This window comes from Schistocerca americana, chromosome X, assembly GCF_021461395.2.
Source record: "Schistocerca americana isolate TAMUIC-IGC-003095 chromosome X, iqSchAmer2.1, whole genome shotgun sequence".
NCBI classification, from domain to species: Eukaryota; Metazoa; Arthropoda; class Insecta; order Orthoptera; family Acrididae; genus Schistocerca; species Schistocerca americana.
Window position 1 is genome coordinate 493936611 of NC_060130.1, and position 25957 is coordinate 493962567.

Sequence of the window (25957 nt, forward strand, 5' to 3'; positions counted from 1 at the left end):
TAACTACACATCCAATCAGCAGACTTCTTATCGTCTGCATGGTTGAAAGCTGTGCGCAAGTGCGCTCTGTCCCAACATGAATTACCATAATTATCAGTCAAAGATGTATCAGTCACATAGCTAATATTTAAGAGGTTAGGTGGCGCTCTACGAGGCGACATGAGGCTACAAGCAGCCACCATGTTACTTGGCCTCTTCTAACTGTGGGCCCCTGCTGCTGGTTTTAAGATCAGTGTTGTCAGCTTAGTATCTTGTACCCTGTAGGCCAACTACCAGGTGCAACCAGCAATCGGCCGAAGGAGGCAGCTGTTTGAGGCCATGCCCACCTGTTGAGTAGTTCCTTAATACTCGCTGTCTTCAGCACACACTATGGAGGACGTTGCACCACAGAATGTTCTGGTTTGTTCTTCAGTAAAATGTATGACTAGTAGTGTAGTCTTTATAAGCAGCCACCGATCATCATCCCGACAACAATCCACCGCTTCAACTCAGACCTCCATATGTAGACGTCATCCATCCTGGACCTCCACATTTTCATGTCAGAAGTGTGTGTCAAGTGTAAATTTCAGTGACAGGGGAACCTTACCAGATATTCTCCAGGGAGACGATGACTCTCGACTACCTCAGTGTTGCAGTTACGTCGGCACACAACATCAGTGTGCAGTGGGCTAGTGGACTGACTGTATTTTCTCCCCTGCGACTATCACATTGAGACATTGCCACTTTTAGCAGCTTTTCAGTTCTGTTTCCATGTGTGACATGTGGCAAGTACACTCCGACTGTGTTCTGAGGTTGTGTAAAGATGAACGTTATTTCTGCCCAACATGAATGTGTGTGGCTCATTGACTGGAAGTGTATAAGGTGTTAACTATACGTAGACTCTTAGAAGGAGAAGATGAGTTTTGTCGAGAAGTCGTAGTTTTGTGGTAGTTTTTGCCGTTTTTGATGGGCAATGTATTTCATTCTGAGCAAATTATTTCGCTCACTACGTTTAAGCGCGTATAGTAGTCGTCATGAGTAGCCGCTAAATTGCAGAAGTTAAGTAACAGTAAGTGTTAGGGTAGAATGAGATTAATGGTCCTTGTAGTCATACTGTTTTGTTCCCCTCGTTTGTTGTTTACATAATTAGTGACGTATACCCTGGCGCAGAGGTTGCGAATTTCTGCAGCCTGGACCAGATGTGGAGCGAAGTAGATGTGCCTACGATTTTGGAGTCATCCAGAGTGCCACCTTTGACAGTAATTTTGTTGTAGATACTTAGGAAGTGACACGTAAAACAAATTAATAGGACTGGTTGCATTGCAGGTGTTTTGGGTACTGAAATGGTACAGACGCATTTAGTATTTCCAAAAGACGCATATTCGGCACCATCTGTGATGGCACTGCCTCCTCAGAAGGTGGGAAGAGAAGAAAGAGCAAATGTGTTTGTAGGGTTTATGATCGGGCCAACAAGGCTTGTGCCAGTGGATCAGGAGACTGACAACAGGGACAACACTTGTACGGTAATGGGTGATACAGGCGAAGGCTGCTGTGCAATCCCAGGGTTAGGCTTTCTCATCAAGCATCATGCCGAAACTGACTTTCGATGACGTGCAGTGGAACTCAGGGTGATAATGTTCGAGCTGGGGAAGCTGCCAACAGTGAAATACTGTCGCAAGGTTCGTATATCATAATAGAACAAATGCGGGCAAAATCACTAAACATTAATCTGCGTGATGTATTGCCACAAGGCACTGGGAATTTGATTTAGGTGACCGAAGGTGTTGCTAACTTACACGATTCTGGACTTCGCCTCTGAGTAGCGAATCGTCGTTGAGTACGCAGCGTTCAGTGATTGAGAGCTCTTCTCCTGCATGTACTCATATTGAGACGTTATATGAATTCCGTCCTTCTGGCTGGGATTTCGCGTTTCTTGTCTGTAGAATACAGAGAGGAGAAGATAGTAGCCGGCCGTAGTGGCCGTGCGGTTAAAGGCGCTGCAGTCTGGAACCGCAAGACCGCTACAGTCGCAGGTTCGAAACCTGTCTCGGGCATGGATGTTTGTGATGTCCTTAGGTTAGTTAGGTTTAACTAGTTCTAAGTTCTAGGGGACAGATGACCTAAGATGTTAAGTCCCATAGTGCTCAGAGCCATTTGAACCATTTTTTTCTAGGGGACTAATGACCTCAGCAGTTGAGTCCCATAGTGCTCAGAGCCATTTGAACCATTTTTGAGAAGATAGTATTAGATTATACTAGTCTGAGGACCGCCTTCTGCCGTCCTAGCATTTAATGAGTTTTTTATTTTGTGGCTGGAGTTCTTCCATCGTCGCAGCCGTGCACGAGAACCGTCACTCTGACACACTAACGCAGTACATTCACTGATATTGCTAATTACTTCGGCTTATTAGGGCTATAAAGCTGAACAGCTGTGATCACGTAAGCTTCATTTACACTAAGGTTGGAAACCGTTATAGATCATTTTTGAAAGTAGTGCCTTTTAGTGTTTGGGGCGTAGATGATATCAGTCATCTCGTGTTATTTATATTAGAACACGTAGCCACCAAAAGGGGCACATATGAGCAGTTGATCAACAATATTAGTCAGGAAATTCATTTGTATCTCTTTACGTCCTTTGCACATCGATATATAAACATTTGTAACATATAAGGAGGTTTAAATCTACAATTAATGTATAATCAGAAACAACATTAATATTTAGTAATTTCTAGTTCCCTTAATCATTCATTTATTTTTATGTTGTAATGTATATTTTCAGAACATGTGTCATATTCATATTTTCAGGTTTATGACTCTTCTTACACATAAATATATCTTTGAAAAGTATGCTGTGCCTAAAAGGCAACGAAAGTTAATGAAGTCCGTATATCTTTGTGTTGGCCTTATATTACACCCCCATTTTGTAGTACACGTTATGGTAAATCCGTTGGTACTGCTAGGTTCATTTCGAATAGGTTACATTGCCTTTCATTTAGTTGCATTGAGGGTTATCTTATAATCCCTTTCCAAACCACTGTCTATTCCATTCAACTGTCATTCCAAGTTCTTTGCTGTCTCTGACAGAATTGCAGTGTCACTGGTAAACTTCAGTATGTTTATTGCTTCTCCCTGATATTTAAGTCTGTTTACAAATATATCCTTGTATGCTTTACTGCTCGTTCCGAGTAGATGTTGAATGAGATCGATTGTTGTTCTTGTTATTGTGGTCTTCAGTCCTGAGACTGGTTTGATGCAGCTCTTTATGCTACCCTATCCTGTGCAAGCTTCTTCATCACCCAGTACTTACTGGAACCTACATCCTTCTGAATCTGCTTAGTGTATTAATCTCTTAGTCTCCCTCTACGATTTTCACCCTCCACGCTGCCCTCCACTGCTACATTTGTGATTTCTTGATGCCTCAGAACATGTCCTACCAACCGGTCCCTTCTTCTTGGCAAGTCGTGCCACAGACTCCTCTTCTCCCCAATTCTATTCAATACCTCCTCATTAGTTATGTGATCTATCCATATAATCTTCAGCATTCTTCTGTAGCACCACATTTCGAAAGCTTCTATTCTCTTCTTGTCCAAACTATTTATCGTCCATGTTTCACTTCCATACATTCCATTATCTTCGTTTTGCTTTTGTTGATGTTCATCTTATATCCTCCTTTCAAGACATTGTCCATTCCATACAACTGCTCTTCCGGTCCTTTGCTGTCTCTGACAGACTTACAATCTCATCGGCGAACCTGAAAGTTTTTATTTCTTCTCCATGTATTTTAATACCTACTCCGTATTTTTCTTTTGTTTCCTTTACTGCTTGCTCAATATACAAATTGAATAACATCGGGGAGAGGCCACAACCCTGTCTCACTCCCTCCCCAACCACTGCTTCCCTTTCATGTCCCTCGACTGCTATAACTGCCATCTGGTTTCTGTACAAATTGTAAATAGCTTTTCGCTCCCTGTATTTAACCTCTGCCATCTTTAGAATTTGAAAGAGTGTATTCCAGTTAACATTGTCAAAAGCTTTCTCTAAGTCTTCACATGCTAGAAACGTAGGTTTGCCTTTCCAAAATCTTTCGTCTAAGATAAGTCGTAAGGTCAGTATTGCCTCACGTGTTCCGACATTTCTACGGAATCCTAGCTGATCTTCCCAGAGGTCGGCTTCTACCAGTTTTTCCATTCGTCTGTAAAGAATTCATGTTAGTATTTTGCAGCCGTGACTCATTAAACTGATAGTGCGGTAATTTTCACATCTGTCAACACCTGCTTTCTTTGGGATTGGAATTATTACGTTCTTCTTGAAGTCTGAGGGTATTTCGCCAGTCTCGTACATCTTACTCACCAGATGGTAGAGTTTCGTCAGGACTGGCTCTCCCAAAGCCGTCAGTAGATGTAACAGAATTTTGTTTGCTCCCAGGGCCCTGTTTCGAGTCAGGTGTTTCAGTGCTCTGTCAAACTCTTCACGGAGTACCATATACGTATTTCATCTTCATCTACATTCTCTTCCATTTCCATAACATTGTCCCCAAGTACATCGCCCTTGTATAGACACTCTATATACTCATTCCACCTTTCTACTTTCCCTTTTTTGCTTAGAACTTTGTTTCCATCTGAGCTCTTGATATTCATCCAAGTGGCTCTCTTTTCTCCAAAGATCTCTTTAATTTTCTTGTAGGCAGTATCTGTCTTACCTATAGTGAGATAAGCCTCTACATCCTTGCATTTGTCCTCTAGCCATCCCTGCTTAGTCATTTTGCACTTCCTGTCGCTCTCATTTTTGAGATGTTTGTATTCCTTTTTGCCTGCTTCATTTACTGCATTTTTATATTTTCTACTTTCATCAATTAAATTCAATATTTATTCTGTTACCCAAGGATTTCTACTAGCCCTCGTCTTTTTACCTACTTGATCCTCTTCTGCCTACACTACTTCATCCCTCAGAGCTACCCATTCTTCTTCTACTGTATTTCTTCCCCCATTCCTGTCAATTATCCTCTTATGCTCTCCTTGAAATCCTGTACAACCTCTGCTTTAGTTAGTTTATCCAGGTCCAATCTCCTTACATTCCTAACTTTTTTTCAGTTTCTTCCGTTTTAACCTACAGTACATAACCAATAGATAGTTTTCAGAGTCCACATCTGCCCTGGTAATGTATTACAGTTTGAAACCTGGTTCCTAAATCTCTGTCTTACCATTATATAATTTATCTGATACCTTCTAGTACCTGCAGGATTCTTCCATGTTTACAACCTTCTATTATCATTCTTGAACCAAGTGTTAGCTATGATTAAGTTATGATCAGTGCAAAATTCTACCAGACGGATTCCTCTTTCATTTGTTACCCCAATCCATATTCAACTACTATGTTTCCTTCTCTTTCTTTTGCTGCTCTCGAATTCCAGTCACCCAGTCTCCCTTCACTACCTGAATAATTTCTTTTATTTCATCATACATTTCATCAATTTCTTCATCATCTGCACAGCTAGCTGGCATATAAACTTGTACTACTGTAGTAGGCGTGGGTTTCGTGTCTATCTTGGCCACAATAATGCGTTCACTATGCTGTTTGTAGTAGCTAACCCGCACTCCTATGTTTATATACATTATTAAATCTACTCCTGCATTACCTCTATTTTATTTTATATTTATAACCCTGTATTCACCTGACCAAAAGTCTTGTTCCTTCAGCCACCGAACTTCACTAATTCCCACTACATCTAACTTTAACCTATCCATTTCCCTTTTTAATTGTTCTAACCTACCTGCCCGATTAAGGAATCTGACATTCCACACTCAGATCCGTGGAACGCCAGTTTTCTTTCCCTGATAACGACGTCCTCTTGAGTAGTCCCCGCCCAGAGATCCGAATGGCGGACTATTTTACCTCCGGAATATTTTACCCAAGAGGACGCCATCATCATTTAACCAAACAGTAATGCTGCATGCCCTCGGGAAAAATTACGGCTGTAGTTTCCCCTTGCTTTCAGCAGTTCGCAGTACCAGCACAGCAAGGCCCTTTTGGTTAGTTTTACAAGGCCAGATCAGTCAATCATCCAGACTGTTGCCCCTGCAAATACTGAAAAAGCTGCTGCCCCACTTCAGGAACCACACGTTTGTCTGGCCTCTCACCAGATACCCCTCCGTTGTGGTTGCTCCTACGGTATGGCCATTTGCATCGCTGAGGCATGCAAGCTTCCCCACCAACGGCAAGGTCGATGGTTCATGGGGGGAGGACATCGAGTGTAGGCTACCCGAATGTCTCACTCCCATCTTCAAGTTGCACAACTAGAAATCCAGAAGATGGAGTAGCAGAATTTATGTGCTTCAACATGATTTGTTCTTTGCTGGGGTGGGGCTGTGAAGTACATGTCCAGCCTTATTACTCCTCTCTTCTTTTTACCTGAGGACTGCAGAATTCATATTTCTGTGCATTACGGCAAAAATTCAAACTTTCATTTAGGTCAACATGGATTCCCAAGGATTCACATGTAACCAGTTCTGGAGGAACATGTAGGAATGAGCATCTCTCCTATTTCCGAACATTAAATGTTGTTTTTGTAACTTCCAGATGAGCAGACTACATTGAGATAACTATTTCTAGATCGAAAGGTAAGCCACTTCCGTTCTAACCCACTAGCGAGAACAAATAGGAAGATGGTTGGAGATGCAGTAATGGTAAATGTCGTTAGAGTGTATTGTGGGATTGGAGAAGTATGAAGTAGGAAAACTATTGTATCTATTTCATGACTTTACGCATCTTATCTTCAGATATCATTATTAAATGAGGAATGGTGACCAGAGGAAAGTTGCTACCTCACAGTATCTCTGGACAAATAGCTTTTCATATAATTAAAATTTGAGGCGTTTATGTAAAAGTACGATTTCAGAAACTTCTCTGTTCTGGGGCGCCTGACCCAAATGCTTTAACATTGTCATTGTCCATGTACACAGATGGTGCAGTGTAGGTGATTTCCCCAGTTCTAATTCCTTGGACGCCGCATTGAAGAGCTATAGAAACTCTAGTGTTTTTGAAGCTGTAAAATAAATGATTGAGTATAAGAATAACAGTAATCGAATACCATACATAACGTAAAAAATTCTTTCATCAGCGTATTATCAGTTACTTTATTTTGGGCTATTTCTCCCTTCCCAGAGAGCTTCTTGCACGAAGACATTCTAACATTATCAGCTGCTCATTCCAGCGAGCATCGTTTTACTAGCTCAGTTATCTATCAAAATCATTAATTAGACCACTTTTCTTTACGTATGTGACGTGTTCTTTCGTCACAGTCAAAAGACCATGAAGTTATGGACAACTGACGCATATGCACTCCGCATTAAATTTATTTCGTAGTCCCATATTTAGCATATGGCAGGAACAATTCAATCGTGAATAATCATGCGGTGCAGCGACAATGTTGGTACCTTGATCAGTAGTGTGCTGCATGTCTTTCAAAGTGGAGTGGTGGATACCAAGAGACATAAATCGTCTAAACAATTCTCTTAGAATGTTAGTGTCCACTTTTCGTTCATGAGGAAACTCGGTTGTAAATAAAATGCGAGATCTGAGAGTGCAGTCAATGAAACAGGAAACAGTACATGTAAGATAATTGTTTCTTCTCGCACTGGATGTCCAAAAGTCTGTAGTTGCTGAGTATTCACCTTCTCTCATATGAGCAATTACTTAACGCATAATTATAAGTCGTAGGCTTTTAGCACTTTATGCCATGTATCGCGACACATTTGGGGGTGAGACATAATGGCCTTTGCAGTGTCAACTAAAGTGTGAACAAGATCCATAAGACATTCACAACAAACGAGGAGAACAAAACAGTACGACGACAAGGACACATAATCTAATTCTACCCTGACGCTTACTGTAACTTAGCTTCTTCCCCTGAGCGGCTAGTCATGCGTAAACGTAGTGAGCCACACTTATTGCTCAAAATGAAATACGTTGCCCATTAAAAACTACCACTAAACTCCGACCTCTCGACAAAACTTATCTTCCCCTCCTAAGAAGTTACGCATGCTTAACACCTTATACACTTCCAGACAATGAGCCACACTCATTGTTAACACGATAAAATAGCGCTCATCCTTACACATCCTCAGAACATAGTCTGAGATTACTTTACACAAGTCACACATGGAAACAGAACTGAAAAGATGCTAGAAGTGCACTGAATCGGCGTGATAATCGCAGGAAAAACAAATAGAACAGACAGTGCACTCAGCTACAGCACACTGATGCTGTGTGTCGACCAAACTGCAACCCTGAGGTAGTGGAGAGTTATCGTCTCCAGAGAGGGTGGCTGGTAAGGCTGACATCAAAATGTGGAGGTCCAGGATTTATGACCTGTACATGTGGAGGTCTGAGTTAAGCTGGTGGATTGCTGCCGGGATGATGATCAGTGGCTGCTCATAAAAACTTCTCTGTTAGTCATACATTTTACTGAAGAACAAACTAGAACGTTCTGTGGTGCAACATCCTCCATAACGTGTGCTGAAGACAGCGAGTGTTACGGAACTGACGCAACGGGTGGCCATGGCCTCAAACGACTGCCTTCTATGGCGGAAGGCTGGTTGCACCTGGTAGTTGGCCCACAGGATGGAAGATGCTAAACTCACAGCACAGACCTTAAAACCAGCAGCAGGGGCCCACAGTTAGTGGAGACCAAATCTCGTGGTGGCTGATTGTAGCCTCATGTCGCCTCGTGGAGCGGCATACACCTCTCCTTTTAAATAGTAACTACGAGACTGAGATACCTTTGACTGAAAATAATGGTAATTTATGTTGGGATAAAGCGTTCTTGCTTTGCAAATCATAGCTTGTAACCATGTAGACCATAAGAAGTCTGTTGTAGTTACTGGCTTACCAACGCCTTACTGCTGCGTCGTTGTTATGGCCTTACCTTTAGCACAATGTAGGAATCTGCCAGTGGCATTGCTGCATCTGTCGTAATGGTGTATGGTCGGCTCTGAGCTGGTCCACTCCCAAGATTTTTTGCAACAGCGATGGAAACATCACAATTTTACTTAGTAGCGCCGAAAATTAGTGGTGGCACTGCAGATCGAATAACTGATAATAAGATACTGAGTCGAACTGTGGAAGACAAGAAATTTGTGGCACAACTTCGTTTAATAGGGCGTATCCTGATTCATCAAGGGCTCGTCTGTTTTGTATATATTTTAATTGATGAAAGGTGAAAATACAAAAACGCATTACATGAGGCAGGCAAAAAAGTATACATACGTCTAAAGAATGAGATCGACGGGAAGTGCAAAATGGCTAAGCAGGCTAGAGGACAAATGTAAGGATGTAGAGGCGCATATCACTAGAGGTAAGTTAGATAATGCCTACTGGAAATTTAAAGAGATCTTTGCAGAAAAGAGAACGATTTACATGAATATCAAAAGCTCAGATGGAATTCCAGTAAAAAGCAAAGAAGGGAAAGCAGAAAGGTGAAGGAGTATATAGATGGTCTTTACAGAGGCGATGTTCTTGAGGACAATATTATAGAAATGGAAGAGAATGTACATGAAGATGAAATAGCAGATATGATGCTGCTTGAAGAGTTTCACAGAGCACTGAAAGACCTAAGTCGAAACAAGGTCCCAGGAGTAGAAAACATCCAATTAGAACTAATGACAGCCTTGAGAGAGCCAGGCCTAACAAAAGCAGGTGTTGACAGATGTGAAAATTATCGAACTATCAGTTTAATAAACCATGGCTGAAAAATACTAACACGAATTCTTTACAGACGAATGGGTGAACTGTTAGAAGCTGACCTCGGGGAAGTTCAGTTTGGATTCCGTAGAAATATTGGAACACGTGAGCCAATACTGACCCTACGACTTATCTCAGAATAAAGATTAAGGAAAGGCTACCTTACGTTTCTAACATTTGTAGGCTTAGAGAAAGCTTTTGTCAGTGCTGACTGGAATACTATCTATAAAATTCTGAAGGTGGCAGGGGAAAAATACAGGGAGCGAATTGCTGTTTACAATATGTACGGAAACCAGATAGCAGTTTTAAGAGTCGAGGGGCACAAAAGGGAAGCAGTGGTTGGGAAGGGAGTGAGACAGGATTGTAAGCCTATCCCCAATGTTATTCAACCTGTATATCGAGCAAGCAGTAAAGAAAACAAAAGAAAAATTCGGAGCAGCAAATCCATGGAGAAGAAATAAAAACTTTGACGTTCGCCGATGACATTGTAATTCTGTCCGCGACACCAAAGGACCTGGAAGAGCAGCTGAACGGTATGGACAGTGCCTTGAAAGAAAGATATAAGATGAACATCAACAGAAGTAAAACGAGGATAATGGATTGCAGTCCAGTTAAATTGGGTGATGCTGCGGGAATTAGATTAGGAAATGAGACGCTTAAAGTAGTAAATGAGTTTGGCTATTAGGGGAGCAAAATGACTGACGATGGTCGAAGTAGAGGGGATATAAAATGTAGGCTGGCAATGGCAAGGAAAGCGTTTCTGAAGAAGAGAAATTTGTTAGCATCGAGTGTAGATATAAGTGTCAGGAACTCGTTTCTGAAAGTATCTGTATGGAGTGTAGTCATGTATGGAAGTGAAACGTTGACGATAAATAGTTTAGACAAGAAGAGAATAGAAGCTGTCTAAATGTGTTGCTACAGAAGAATTCCGAAGATTAGATGGGTAGATCACATTACTAATGAGGAGGTACAGAATAGAATTAAAGGGAAGAGAATTTTGTGGCACAACTTGACTAGAAGAAGGGATCGGTTGGTAGGGCATATTCTGAGGCATCAAGAGGACGCCAATTTAGTATTGGAGGGCAGCGTGGAGGGCAGAAATCGTAGAGGGAGACCAAGAGATGAATACACTAAACTGATTTAGATGGATGTAGGTTGCAGTAGGTACTGGGAGATGAGGAAGCTTGCACAGGATAGAGTAGCATGGAGAGCTGCAGCAAACCAGTCTCTGGACTGAAGAGCACAACAACGACAACAAGAGCTAACAAGAGAGGAGCGTACATAGCCAAAGCTGACGAACAAAGGACGATACGAAACAGGAAGACGTCTCCTAGCTGATCGCAGAAAAAATGTGAAGGCTTCTCTGTTCTTGAATATCATAGGTAGTATTACATGTACTTATTAACATTTGTAAACTTTCTGGTAGACACATATTTCATAAACATAAAGAAAGAAAAATTTTCTTGGTGTCTTACTTTTTCCTATGACACTTTTGACTAAAATACTGGCTGTTACATGAGGAGTCATTCAAATAGTCAGTACAACAAAATTACAAGATTGGTGTATACAAGAGAAAACAAGTAAACAGTTTGACAAATCATTTACATTAGCATGGGAGAAATTTGTAAAAGATACACTAACCTTAGAGGTTATGTGCTTCAACAAGATTAGTTCTTTGATGGGGTAGGGCTGTGGAATACAAGTCCAGCCTCATTAGTTCTCCCTTATTTTAACCGGACAACATCAAAATTCATATTTCAGTGCATATACGGCAAAAATTCAGACTTTGATGTAGGACAACATGGATTCCCAAGGACTCACATGTTACAAGTTGTGGAGGAACATGTAGGAATGAGCGCCTCTCTTATTTCTGAACATGAAATGTTATTTTTGTAACTTCCAGAAGAGAAGATTGCATTGAGATAACTGTTTCTAGATCGAAAGGTAAGCCAGTTCCGTTCGAGCCTACTAGTGAGAACAAAGAGAAAAGACGGTTGGAGATGCTGTAAAGGGAAATGTCGTTAGAGTGTATGGGGATTGGAGAAGTATGAGGAAGGAAAACTATTGTATCCTTTTCATGACTGTACACTTCTTATCTTCAGATATAATTTTTAAATGACGAATGATGGGCAAAGGAAAGTTGCTACCTCACAGTATCTCTGGACAAATCGCTCTTCATCTAAGTATAATTTGAGGGATTAATGTAAAAGTCCGATTTCAGAAGCTTCTCTGTCCTGGGGCGCCTGACTCAAATGCATTAACACTGTCATTGTCCATGTCAACAGAAGTTGAAGTGCATAGGATTTCTCCAGTTCTAGTTCCTAGGAAGCTGATTTGAAGAGCTATAAAAACCCTAATGGTTTAAAAGTTATAAAATAAACGAGTGTGAGTAAGAGTTACAGTAATAGAGTAGTATACATATCAGTGTAATATCAGTTCCTGCATTTCAGGCTGTTTCTCCCTTCCCAAAGAGCTTTTCGCACAAAGACGTTCTAACATTGTCAGCTGCTTATTCCAGCGATTATCTTTAGACTGGCTCAATTGTCTATTAAGAGCATTAAGAACACCACTTTTCTTCATGTAAGTGACGCGCTTTTCCACCGCAGTCAAAAGATCATGAACTTATAGACAACTGCCGCATATTTACTCCGCATTAACAATAAGTCTTAGCCCTGTATTTAGCATATGACAGGAACAATTGAATCCTAATATATCGCGCAGTGCAACGACAATGTTGGTAACTTGATCAGTTGTGTGCTGCAAGTCTTTTCAATTTCTTCAACGTCTTGTTTTATACATTCAATAATTTTTTTTGCCAATTTGGTCCTCTATATACAACATGATCTTTATAATTTCCTTTTATATATTTAATATAACAAGAAAATCTACTTTGTTCATGTTTTTGCTATTTCAAAAAATGGTTCAAATGGCTCTGAGCACTGTGGGACTTAACATCATAGGTCATCAGTCCCCTAGACTTAGAACTACATAAACCTAACTAACCTAAGGAAATCACACACATCCATGCCCGAGGCAGGATTCGAACCTGCAACCGTAGCAATCACGCGGTACCAGACTGAAGTGCCTAGAACTGCTTGGCCACACCGACCGGCTATATTTCAAGGTATATGGTTTTTCTGGATGTGGTTCACAATTATCCATTTTTAAAAGCAAACTTTCAAAATCATCATAAATATCAAATGCTGCTGCAAACGTCATCAAACTCTTCATGCAGATGGTTGTTTTCCTTCAAATAACCCCATCTGTTGACTCAGGGATCGAGATGTGGCTGCACGATCCGTTACAGCCATGCGGATAAGATGCCTGTCATCTCAACTGCTAGTGAAACGAGGCCGTTGGGATCCAACACGGCGTTCCGTATTACCCTACTGAACCCGCCGATTCCATATTCTGCTAACAGTCATTGGATCTTGACCAATGCGAACAGCAATGTCGTGACACGATAAACTGCGATCGTGATAGGCTACAATCCAAACTTTATCAAATTCAGAAACATGGTGGTACGCATTTCTCTTCCTTACACAAGGCGTCACAACTTTTCACCAGACAACACTGGTCAACAGTTGTATGTGTATGAGAAATCAGTTGGAAACTTTGCTCGTGTCAGCACATTGTAGGTGCCTAATCGTTTGCATATCACAGCATCTTCTTCCTCTAGGTTAAATTTCGTGTCATCTTCATGGTGTAGCAATTTTAATGGCCAGTAGTGTAATATCTAGTTCAAAATTATTTTTACCAGCAATTTCTTCAGTTGGAAGTACATAAAAAAATTGGAATTTTAGGATTTTTAATATTTTCACATTGTTCAAGTTCATAATTTAATTTATATTTAACAACAGGTACACATATTTCCATAGATTCTATGATAATTTTTCCTTCTTTTGGTAGGGTATCTTCTATTTCAACACCAGCATCATTCGTATCAAATCAACATAAAATTGTATCTCCGGAAGATGAAGTAAGTGTAAAATTACAGTTATGTTTCCTTCACACATAATAAAATCCACCAAGTTATGATAATGGATAAAGTAGTTAATTTTTTGTTTTTTAATATTTATCTTTCCTCTATTAAGAATATGTCCTATTAAACTTATTTTGTCAGTAACAGATGTTAACAGTAAGTTAAATGTAGTAAAATTGAAAAACAAAAAATTTATTTAAATAATTAACAATTAATTTTTTCTTTGATTTTCCATTATCTGTGCCATGATTTCCAATAATACTAAAATTCATGTATAATTGTGCATGATTTGGATGAAGTCAACTGTCATTAATATTTATTTCAATTTCTGTATCTTTGTTAGGAAAATTTAAGTTATTTTTAGTTTATCATTAACAGGAAATGAAAATCTGAAATCTTTCCATTTTATTCATGATTGCTATAGCAATTATTTATTTATTAAGGAAAAATTTAATAAGATATTTTTTAAAAATAACTATTGGAGTAGCACCATTTAAGTCGAATACATTATCATTTTCAACAGTTATAGTAAGTTGTAATTCTTGAATTGTATCAAAAACGGTAGCATTTACAGGGTAATTTTGTTCATAAATCATTGGTCCACCAAATTCTGCATTTTGTTTAAATGAAGCAATAATAACACTTGATCATCATGTTTTACATACATTCCATCAGCAGGATTAAAATTCAAATTGTTTAATTCAAAAAGAATTGTCTTAGGAACATCTTTCGTTATAGCTTTATCATTAGCTTGAACAATTTAATTATTAAATCCACCTAATTTTCCAATATTATCTTCTATACCCATGTATAATTTTACATCACTTTAATATCACTTCCAATCAAAATTTCATCTGCTTATATATGTACATTGGGTTTTTGTCAAATGTATAATGTTTTAAATTTTTAAACTATATTGACCTTAAGGAAGTTGTATTGTTTCTGCATTACAGTAAAGTTCATCATTTTTTGTTGTATTATTTGGTGTTAAAGAAATTGAATAAAAACCAACTAATGAAATATGAGTATAAATATCACATATTGGAACAGTTAATCTTTTTCTAAGTATAGGAGATTTATCACTAAGTTGAAATAATCTAATCACTTACTAATGAAAAATTACTAATAAATGTAAAAATTATTAATAAATGAAAAATTACACAAAATATTTAAAAATATGAACAAATGCCAAAATATAAAAAATTGAAAAAATTATTTATAAATGAGCAAAACAGAATTGGAACCTAAGGTAAGAATTTCAGAAAATAATTTAAAAGACAGACATTTTAGACTTTTATCAAATTCTATAAGATGTGCGATAATTGGACCAAGTGGTTGAAGAAAAACGAAATTAGTGATTGATAATTATATTGTCTTATTAATAGTTATAGAAATAATTTTATAAATTTTAAAACTTACTATATCGAAATGTATCTATTTTATTTTCAAATTCATATCTTGTATTATCGTGAGGATTTAAGTCTTTTTTGTCTACTTCAATTGTACTTATTTCATGTATTTTACTTTTAATTAAATTAATATTTCTGTATCGATCTACACTCCTGGAAATGGAAAAAAGAACACATTGACACCGGTGTGTCAGACCCACCATACTTGCTCCGGACACTGCGAGAGGGCTGTACAAGCAATGATCACACGCACGGCACAGCGGACACACCAGGAACCGCGGTGTTGGCCGTCGAATGGCGCTAGCTGCGCAGCATTTGTGCACCGCCGCCGTCAGTGTCAGCCAGTTTGCCGTGGCATATGGAGCTCCATCGCAGTCTTTAATACTGGTAGCATGCCGCGACAGCGTGGACGTGAACCGTATGTGCAGTTGACGGACTTTGAGCAAGGGCGTATAGTGGGCATGCGGGAGGCCGGGTGGACGTACCGCCGAATTGCTCAACACGTGGGGCGTGAGGTCTCCACAGTACATCGATGTTGTCGCCAGTGGTCGGCGGAAGGTGCACGTGCCCGTCGACCTGGGACCAGACCGCAGTGACGCACGGATGCATGCCAAGACCGTAGGATCCTACACAGTGCCGTAGGGGACCGCACCGCCACTTCCCAGCAAATTAGGGACACTGTTGCTCCTGGGGTATCGGCGAGGACCATTCGCAACCGTCTCCATGAAGCTGGGCTACGGTCCCGCACACCGTTAGGCCGTCTTCCGCTCACGCCCCAACATCGTGCAGCCCGCCTCCAGTGGTGTCGCGACAGGCGTGAATGGAGGGACGAATGGAGACGTGTCGTCTTCAGCGATGAGAGTCGCTTCTGCCTTGGTGCCAATGATGGTCGTATGCGTGTTTGGCACCGTGCAGGTGAGCGCCACAATCAGGACTGCATACGACCGAGGCACACAGGGCCAACACCCGGCATCATGGTGTGGGGAGCGATCTCCTACACTGGCCGTACACCACTGGTGATCGTCGAGGGGACACTGAATAGAGCACGGTACATCCAAACCGTCATCGAACCCATCGTTCTACCATTCCTAGACCGGAAAGGGAACTTGCTGTTCCAACAGGACAATTCACGTCCGCATGTATCACGTGCCACCCAACGTGCTCTAGAAGGTGTAAGTCAACTACCCTGGCCAGCAAGATCTCTGGATCTGTCCCCCATTGAGCATGTTTGGGACTGGATGAAGCGTCGTCTCACGCGGTCTGCACGTCCAGCACGAACGCTGGTCCAACTGAGGCGCCAGGTGGAAATGGCATGGCAAGCCGTTCCACAGGACTACATCCAGCATCTCTATGATCGTCTCCATGGGAGAATAGCAGCCTGCTTTGCTGCGAAAGGTGGATATACACTGTACTAGTGCCGACATTGTGCATGCTCTGTTGCCTGTGTCTATGTGCCTGTGGTTCTGTCAGTGTGATCATGTGATGTATCTGACCCCAGGAATGTGTCAATAAAGTTTCCCCTTCCTGGGACAATGAATTCACGGTGTTCTTATTTCAATTTCCAGGAGTGTATATTGTTAAACAATCTATCTTTGTAATCCACTAATATTATTTAGTTTTTAACAACACATTTTTTATAGTCCATTAAATTTTTTCTATATTTCATCACCAACTTTATAGGCATACATTTTTGCTCTTAAACCACAAAATTCTACAAATACTTTTCCATTACATTCTTCTTTAATTTTACCAACAACTTTTTGTTTATATGTGGATTATTATATATATTATCAGTTGGATAATCACTGGTATCAAAATAATCAGTAATTAATTTTTTATCTTCATAGGAATGTTCAATTTTAATATTATAAATATAAGTGTCTGTATCTTGATAACATAATTCAATATTCTTCATATTTAGGTATCATAGTTCGATAGTGAAAAATCATACATTAATTCCTTAGATAAATCAAGTTAACTTAATACTATGTAAATAGGTTTATCAAATGATATATTAGTTTTGTTCATATTAATAGCATCCAGATTTTCATTAAATATAGTCCTACATTTAAAGTCTGGTTTAGCTATAAGTTTATAACATATTTTACTATTTGAAACTAATTTTTTATCATGTCCATTTCTTATGTTTTCCACTGTTCCACCAAATACAGTATTATTCATTAAATTGTAGAAATATTTTTCAAAATTGTTTGTGGCTTTTGTTCTTAACTGTGTTTAAATCTATATACATTTTTAACCACTGAAAACTGTATGTATTTTTTTAAGTTGCATCCCTACAGATAAATATACAGGGTGTTACAAAAAGGTACGGCAAAACTTTCAGAAAACATTTCTCACACACAAACATAGAAAAGATGTTATGTGGACATATGTCCGGAAATGCTTAATTTCCATGTTAGAGCTCATTCTAGTTTCTTCCACCTACGCTCAATGGAACACGTTCTCATGATTTAATACGGGATACTCTACCTGTGCTGCTAAAACATGAGCATTTGCAAGTACGACACAACATGTGGTTCATGCACGATGGAGCTCCTGCACATTTCAGTCGAAGTGTTCGTATGCTTCTCAACAACAGATTTGGTGACTGATGGATTGGTACAGTGGACCAATTCCATGGCGTCCACACTCTCCCGACTTCAACCCTCTTCACTTTCATTTATGGGGGCATTGGAAAGCTCTTGTCTACGCAAATCCGGTACCAAATGTAGAGACTCTTCTTGCTCGTAATGTGGACGGCTGTGATACAGTATGCCATTCTCCACGGCTGCATCAGTGCAGCAGGGAATCTATGTGACGGAGGGTGGATGCATGTATCCTCGCTAACGGAGGACATTACTACTTGAAACTAATCTTTTATCATTTCCATTTCTTATATTTTCCATTTCCTGTAACAAAGTGTTTAAAGTCATGCTGGTAAGTTCTGTTGCTGTGTGTTTCCATTCTATGATAAATGTGTTTTGAAGAGAAGTAATAAAATGAGCTCTAACATGGAAAGTAAGCGTTTCCGGACACATGTCCACATAACATATTTTCTTTCTTTGTGTGTGAGGAATGTTTCCAGAAAGTTTGGTCATACCTTTTTGTAACACCCTGTATTTTAAGATTTCTATAATGTACTACACAATTATGTTTTTTACCTAAAGTACTTATTAATTTACTTTCATTTCTACCTGGAACAAGTTTTCATTCAGGAGCTAATGTTAAATCTCTACGTAAATCATGTAATTCTTTTTGATGTTCTGAATCTACTTCAAATATATATCCATTTTCACAATTGTTTGAAATATCATTTATTTTTGTACAATTAAAAGTATTTGGTTCATCCCATTTAAATGCATCATACGCTAAATATTGAATCATAGCACAACCATTTAAATTATTTGCATCTAGATACATTATATAATTTGATATTTCTTTATTACTAAAATCTTTTAAATATTTACTATCAGCCTTTACATGTCTGTGACAACATTGTGAAATTCCTGCTCTTATTCCTTTTTCAACCATTAAAAGCATATCATAATCATTTAATAATTAAATTTATTGTTCAGCTTTTTTTAAGATTGCATTCCAAGACAAACCTGGAGCTGTGTAATACCAAGAAGGATCTAGATTTTATGTATTTATACATGTTTTTCTCAAATTTTCAAAATATTAGTTGCCAATAGTGCATCTGTTTTAATTTATAAATCATGAGATTCACCTGGTTTTTATATTAAATTGTTCCCAAACTAATTTGTCATGTTCATAATATTCATGAGTTACATTACAATCATTTAATTTATTTTAAAATTTATCTTTTTTTGGTAATTGTGTTTCTTCACATTTTTTACGAGAATCCATGTAATCATTTGGATAAAAACCATTTCTAATTATTAAATTAAATAATTATGGAGAAAAATAGTTTTTTATGTTTTTTAACTGCTTTTACTTTAACTTTCCTGAAAGTATCAAGTGAAATGCTACAAATTTAAATGTATCAAGAAATCTGATTTTCAAATTTTTTGTATGTTTACCAAAAATTATGTATTTAATTTCATTGTTTGGTATTATTTCTATTTCTTTATTATCTTAACAAAGTTCTTATGCAAACAGATGAGAATCATTACCAGATAGATTATGTACAATGATTACATTTATTAGAATTATTGCTCAATGGAGCAATATATTTTTTAGTTTGATGTTCATCATGACGAACTTTTTTACTATATTTTGTGTAATTATATTTATGTAATGTACAAAATTTTGAATTATTACAAATTTTATTTTCTTCAGTTGTAAGCGGTTCCTTTTCTTCAACTTCTTGTTTTATCCATTCGATAAATTTTTATGGCAATTTGGTCCTCTATATACAACAGGATCCTTATAATTTCCTTTTATATATTTAATATAATAAGAAAATCAATGTTTTTGATATGTCAAAGTAATGGTTTATCTGGATGTGGTTCACAGTTATCCATTTTTAAAAGTAAACTTTCAAAGTCAGCATACTCAAAAAATGGAACTTTTTGAGTATATTGATAATTTTTAAAATATACACATTCTCCTTTATTTGGCATTTCTACTTTTAGACGTTTCTTAGTTAAACAATTTGATGTATGTTTATGTAACTTTTCTTTACTATTGAAATGTAGTGAACATAAATCAGAAATAAATTTTCATGTTTCATAATTGGTGATTCGACTTGATACAAGTCTAGATAAATTTTTTATATAACAACAATGTGAAAATTACCTTTCTTGAAATAAAGAAAATTTACAGGTTTTTCCTTTTTACATTATGTAACTTTCAATGGATACACTAGATATTTTTCATTATCATCAAATGAATAAACATTAATAGATACATAAATACAATTTGCTATTTATGGAATCTGATCAACTAATACCGGAAATTCAAAGTTTCAAGTTTTTTTTACCAAGATCAAGACCAACATCCTTATATGTTGTTGTTTTTTTCAGCATTTTAATCTACATGAAAGAGATCTGATTTTATATAAGATAAAAGTATTTTTCATCATTACTTTTTACATTAATAGAAGCTTTTTTGTTTTTTATTACTTCAGTTAAACCAATATAAGGAAGTCCTTTTAGTGGAATATATTTATTAATTGCTAGTTGTAAACCAATAACTGTATTTAATTTCCATCCTGATCCATGTGCTTGAAATTTCGAGATTTTTTTATAAAATATTTCTTTTAGCTTTTTTCAATATTTTACTATAATCTTTTCCTGTTAAAGTAGAATAGTTTCGTGTTTGTTGCCCAAATTCTTATACTTTTTCATTTACTTCATTTGTTTGTAGTTTATATTCACAAAATAAATAAAAATTTATCTTTAAATCATTATGTACTTTTAAACTGTCTTTTACAATATTTAAAATTTTTGTATTTACTTCAGATAAAAATGTTTAGGATCATGTATATCTATACTATTTTCCAATTTTAAAGTTTATAATCTATTTTCAAATGCTTTTTCAACACAGTAATCTTTATTTGTTTCTCTATATTTTGGTTTCGGTTTTACAATTATATTTGTAGAAAATAGAAATATTCTTATTGATGGTTTATCTTCTTTAGTTGTAAAAAACACATAATAAATATCATAACATGGTAACTTTTTCAAAAAATTTTCTCTTACTTCTGCAAGACCTGTAGTGGGTCTTAGAATTGCATTCACATTTTTTATTATTTTTAAAGTATTTATTTGATTTTCATGTAGTTCTTCAGGTATGTAAATTTTAACAATATTTGTTTAATTTTATTACTTCATTAATATAATTCTTATAATTTTCACTTATTTCAGGTGTATTATTTCTAAAATTATTTCTATTATTCCTAATAATAAATTAAATTAAATATGCTTTACATAGTTTGATTATCCTCATAAATTAATTATTTTACAAATTTCATGTAGTATCTCGTTAGCGAATTGTTCTAGCTGACTAGCAACATATCTCTCCATTTTGCTCTTTTATTTATTACAGAAAAAGGTTTTCCTTAATAAAATGATAATTATTTAATAGATGGATAAGGATTATTATTTAATAGTTACTTAACAAAAGCAAACTAGTTTATTATTTAGTTTGACAAATACTTTTTAAAAGAATTAGTTTACTATTTAATTTTATAATCAATTTAGTTTAACAATCAATTAGTTTTTAAAGGTTTAGTTTAATGTTTTATTTAATTAATCAGAAAGATTTCTTCTTCTTTAATAGATAATTGTTCATAAACTCAAGATGCTTCTTCTGCTTTAGCTTACTTATTCCTAATATATTCTAAAGTATATTTATTATTATGTTTATCAATATATGATTGATTTGAGTAAAAGCAATTTAAATCTTTAATTTCTTGACAACTTCTAAGTTTATTTGTAGATGTAGATGTTCCTTTAGTTACAACTTCTTCATTATTCTTTGTTAAAGTTATTTTTGTATGTTCTTCACTTGGATTTCGACCTAAATGTTCTTCAAAATAATTTTAACAACACTTTTTCCACATACACAAGGAATTCGATTGTTGTTGTAAAATTTCACACGATTTTTATTTATACATTACCTACATATAGTTCTATAACCATCTTTTGTATATTTTGTAAAGTAAAATTATCAATTGATTTCTCTGTAATACAATATTTTCAAAATTAAGTTTTCACACTATATTATTGTTGAACTTGCTCAATTTGTATATAAAAAATTTATTAGCTTTGTAAAAAAGTAAAGTTTAATTATTTTAACCATTTTTACAATTTTTAGAATTTTTACAACTTAAATACATAATTAATCAGAATTATATCTATAATTATATGCTGGTTCATCAAAAGATAATGCTTCAAAGATAGCATTAATATCTATCATCTCAATTTCTTCTGGTTCTTTATAATTAATAATACTTCTAGGAAGTGGACAATTTTCTTTTTCCTTTAACCACTTATCAATACATTCTTTATTAAATATATGATTACAATATACTTTAACAAACTGATAATTATTTTCATCACTTAAACAAATAGGACAATCAATACCTTTTTCACATAGCTCAATTATTTTATACGTATCTTTGTTTAGTTTGCATTTCTTTTCTGTTCTCCATTTGTAAGAAATAATTTTTTATTATATTTAAAAAAAAAAGATATTTTTCAATTTGTGATGTAGCTATAAGTTAATAAAAATATATTATTCCAAATAATTTTACTTTGAGAACATAAGTAAATAATTAAACTGTATTATTTATTAAAAGTACACTATTTTAAATAAAAACATTGTGAACTCTGTATCACGAAATTCATTATTTCTATTTTTAAGGTTCTTCATTCCTTTATACGCAATTTCATTTGTCCTTTTATAATTATTTCAAAATGAAGATCATCAATTAATTTAGAAAATCTATTTGGTAAAATAGTTTTAAAATCATTATTAAGTTCTAGACAACGTTGTTCTCCAAATTAGTATTTAAATATTCACAGTTTGTAATATTATATAAAACATTTATCTCTAGCTAATTATTTTTCTAATTCCTTTAGAAATACTTAAATTATTTAGCTTCTTGGTTAAAGTAGTTTCCTTTGATACAGGAAATTTTTTTATTAGTTTTACAAACATACATTTATAGTTTATATTAAAATTTTTTTAAAAAAGTTGTATTTTTTTTAACTTAAATATTTTAATTAATTTACTTATATTCACAGTGTAAAATGTTTAATAATAGTGTACTTTGTTAACTAAAACAATTTAATTAATTTATTTACTGTCACAAACATGTTTTTTTAACATAATGTACTTTTTTAACTAATACATTTTAATTAATTTACTTACTTATTTATTTACTTATTTAATTAATTATTTATTTACTACTTTATTTAGTTAACATTAATAAAATCTGTTGATTTAATTAAATATACTGAATTTTAAAAATCAGTTGCTTTATATATAAAATGCTGAATTTACTTTAACATTGAGTTAGTGTGCCAGAACGTACAAAAACAATCTGCTCATGATTGTAAATGCCTTTCACCGATCATTCATCATACCCACAGCCTGCCTTTGGATAGCCACATTGTGTACCGTGATTCGTCACTCCACACAACGTTTTTCCACTGTTCATCGTCCAATGTTTACGCTCCTCACTCTAAGCAAGGCGTCGTTTGGCATTTACCGGCGTGATGTGTGGCTTATGAGCGGCAGCTCGAGCATGAAATATAAGTTTTCTCTCCTTCCACCTAACTGTCATAGTACTTCCAGCGGACCCTGATGCAGTTTGGAATTCCTGTGTGATGGTCTGGATAGATGTCTGCCTATAACACATAACGACCATCTTCAACTGTCGGCTGTCTGTCAATTAACAGACGAAGTTGTCCTGCACACTTTTGTGCTTTATGTGTCCCTTCATGTTTCCCCTTCACTATCACATCGGAAACAGTGGACCTAGAGGAGTTTATGGATGTGGAAATCTCGCAAACAGGTGTATGAGACAAGTGACACCCAATCACCTGAGCACGTTCGTAGTCCGTGAGTTCGGCAGAGCGCCCCATTCTGCTCTCACGATGTCTAATGACTACTGAGGTCAGTGATATGGCGCACCTGTCAGTAGGTGGCAGCACAATGCACCTGATATGATAAACGTATGTTTTTGCGGTTGCGCGGTTACTTTTGATCACATAGTGTATATTCATGTGAACAATGCAAGAGATTTATAAGCAACTATGAGATATAACATATTCGTTCTTCATTCAGGCATGTTGTATTATATGCAGAATGTCATACAGAGAACGAAGCCTCAACATGGACGCCTTAAAACGTGCAAAGTGTGTCTTTACATTGTGGGTGGAGGAGGAGGAAACAGTCGATAAAGTTCCCATGTACCTGTTGATGGGAAAACCAGATGGGGACAGTGGGTTCTGAAATGGTGGAAGTCGAGAGGAACAACTTGTTGCAGACTGCAGCAAGTGGAAACAGAAGTTCTATGTACACCTGAGTCTAGTGTCGCTAGCAAGAGGGTATTTAGTGGAGCTGAACTTTTCACTGTGTCCAAACGAAACTGAATAACCATGGAAAATGTCAATGACCTACTTTTGGCGCACTCCAATACTATTGTAAGTTTCAGATACATTAGCATAACATCCTATTTTCTTATCATAAATCTCTAACGTCTCAATTTCCTGTTTCAGGTATAAATTTAATCAGAAGTTCGTTACAGCACTACGAGATGAAGGATATTCTTCTATTTACTTGAAGCAAGAAAGTTTTCAGTAAACTACATATGTCCTTATTGTCTGAAATTTGTGTTCCTTGATTACTTTGTTGCCTCGTGATGACTGGGTGTTGTGTGCTGTCCTTAGGTTAGTTAGGTTTAAGTAGTTCTAAGTCCTAGGGGACTGATGACCATAGATGTTAACTCCCATAGTGCGTAGAGCTGTTTGAACCACTACTTTGTTTGTAATTTTAAAAATTATGTTTGCACCCAGCGAACAGTTCAGTGCTGTGTCATACAAGTGTGCTGCCATGTAAATATTTTTGCACATACCAAAGAACAGTGTTTCCTAAAGCTTTCATGAAAATCTGATGTATGTGGACCCCACCTTACAAAAGGAAAAGATAGTTACTGTAACATCAAATGGTTTAACAGCCATAATGCTTTTATATCGCTTTGCATTTCAGTTGTACCACATTAAAAGGGCTAATGAAGACTTTTCGACAATGGCTTGGTGTACTATGCAATATTTAAACATTTTACACATTTATGTTAACGTACAAGTTTTGGTCATGGAGTGAACTCGTTCAATCCTTCCTTGGAATGCGGTGAGCGGGATCCGCCTGCTTTGCACGTCGCATAGCTTTGAAATAAGGAACCACAGAAGTTAAAGAAGGTCTCAAATTACTTTCGCTGAGAAGTTTGTGTCTGCATTTATTTTTTATATTAGTGTAAGAATGAAAAGGCTTTTCATACGAGTATGTGGACGATATAGGTAATAAATTTGTTAACGCTATATTTGAAAACATTGGAAACTACATTTTTAGGTTTTACCAGAAACTTATCGGTGACAAAGATATTTTTTCTGTAACTGGAAGTTTCGTGTATTTGCTCGTTTTAATATACTCTTCACTTAATGTCTGTTCCGAGCGATTGCGAATCCAATTGCTGTTACTAGACAGAGCGGGAAACAGTCTCTGAAAGCTTTTCCAAATCCATTCAAATGTTTCCTAGTTATGTTCTTGACATTTTCGTCCGAAGTCAGCTCAATTTCTACTATGAAATAGTGAAGGCTATCGAAGCACTGAACTTGAATGGATTTTAAACAGATTTCTCAAACAGTAAAATTTTTAATGAACGATTCTCTATGGTATTGCAGGTTACACAGGTTTGTGTTTGGTCCCAGATGTACAGAAGTAATAAATTTAAACTGTTAGTTTTTAATAAAATGTCTGCGAAATAAGGCACAGTCTAAAGCCAGACTTTTCCTTGGGAAGGGTGCACCTGACGAGAAGAAGTTAAATTTCACTCAATATTAGAACGGGCCTGCCATGGTATAACAATCTAACTTCCATGTGTATCAATAGAAACTCTTAAATACTTGCCATTTCTTCATACAGTACAATAGAAATTCGATAATTAGTAGGGTGAACTTTATAAAATCAACTATTTTCACTGCATCGTAGGGTACAGAGCTTTTTACACATGCACGTAACAATAAATTGATTCAACAAGTACAAGCAACGTTCGAGATTAACATAACCATCTTGCTCATGATGTTGCAGCCACCAGTTATTTCATTGCAATACCGGAGGTGAGGTACTCTCGTGGTAAGTGCTGTGCGAAGTGATGAAAC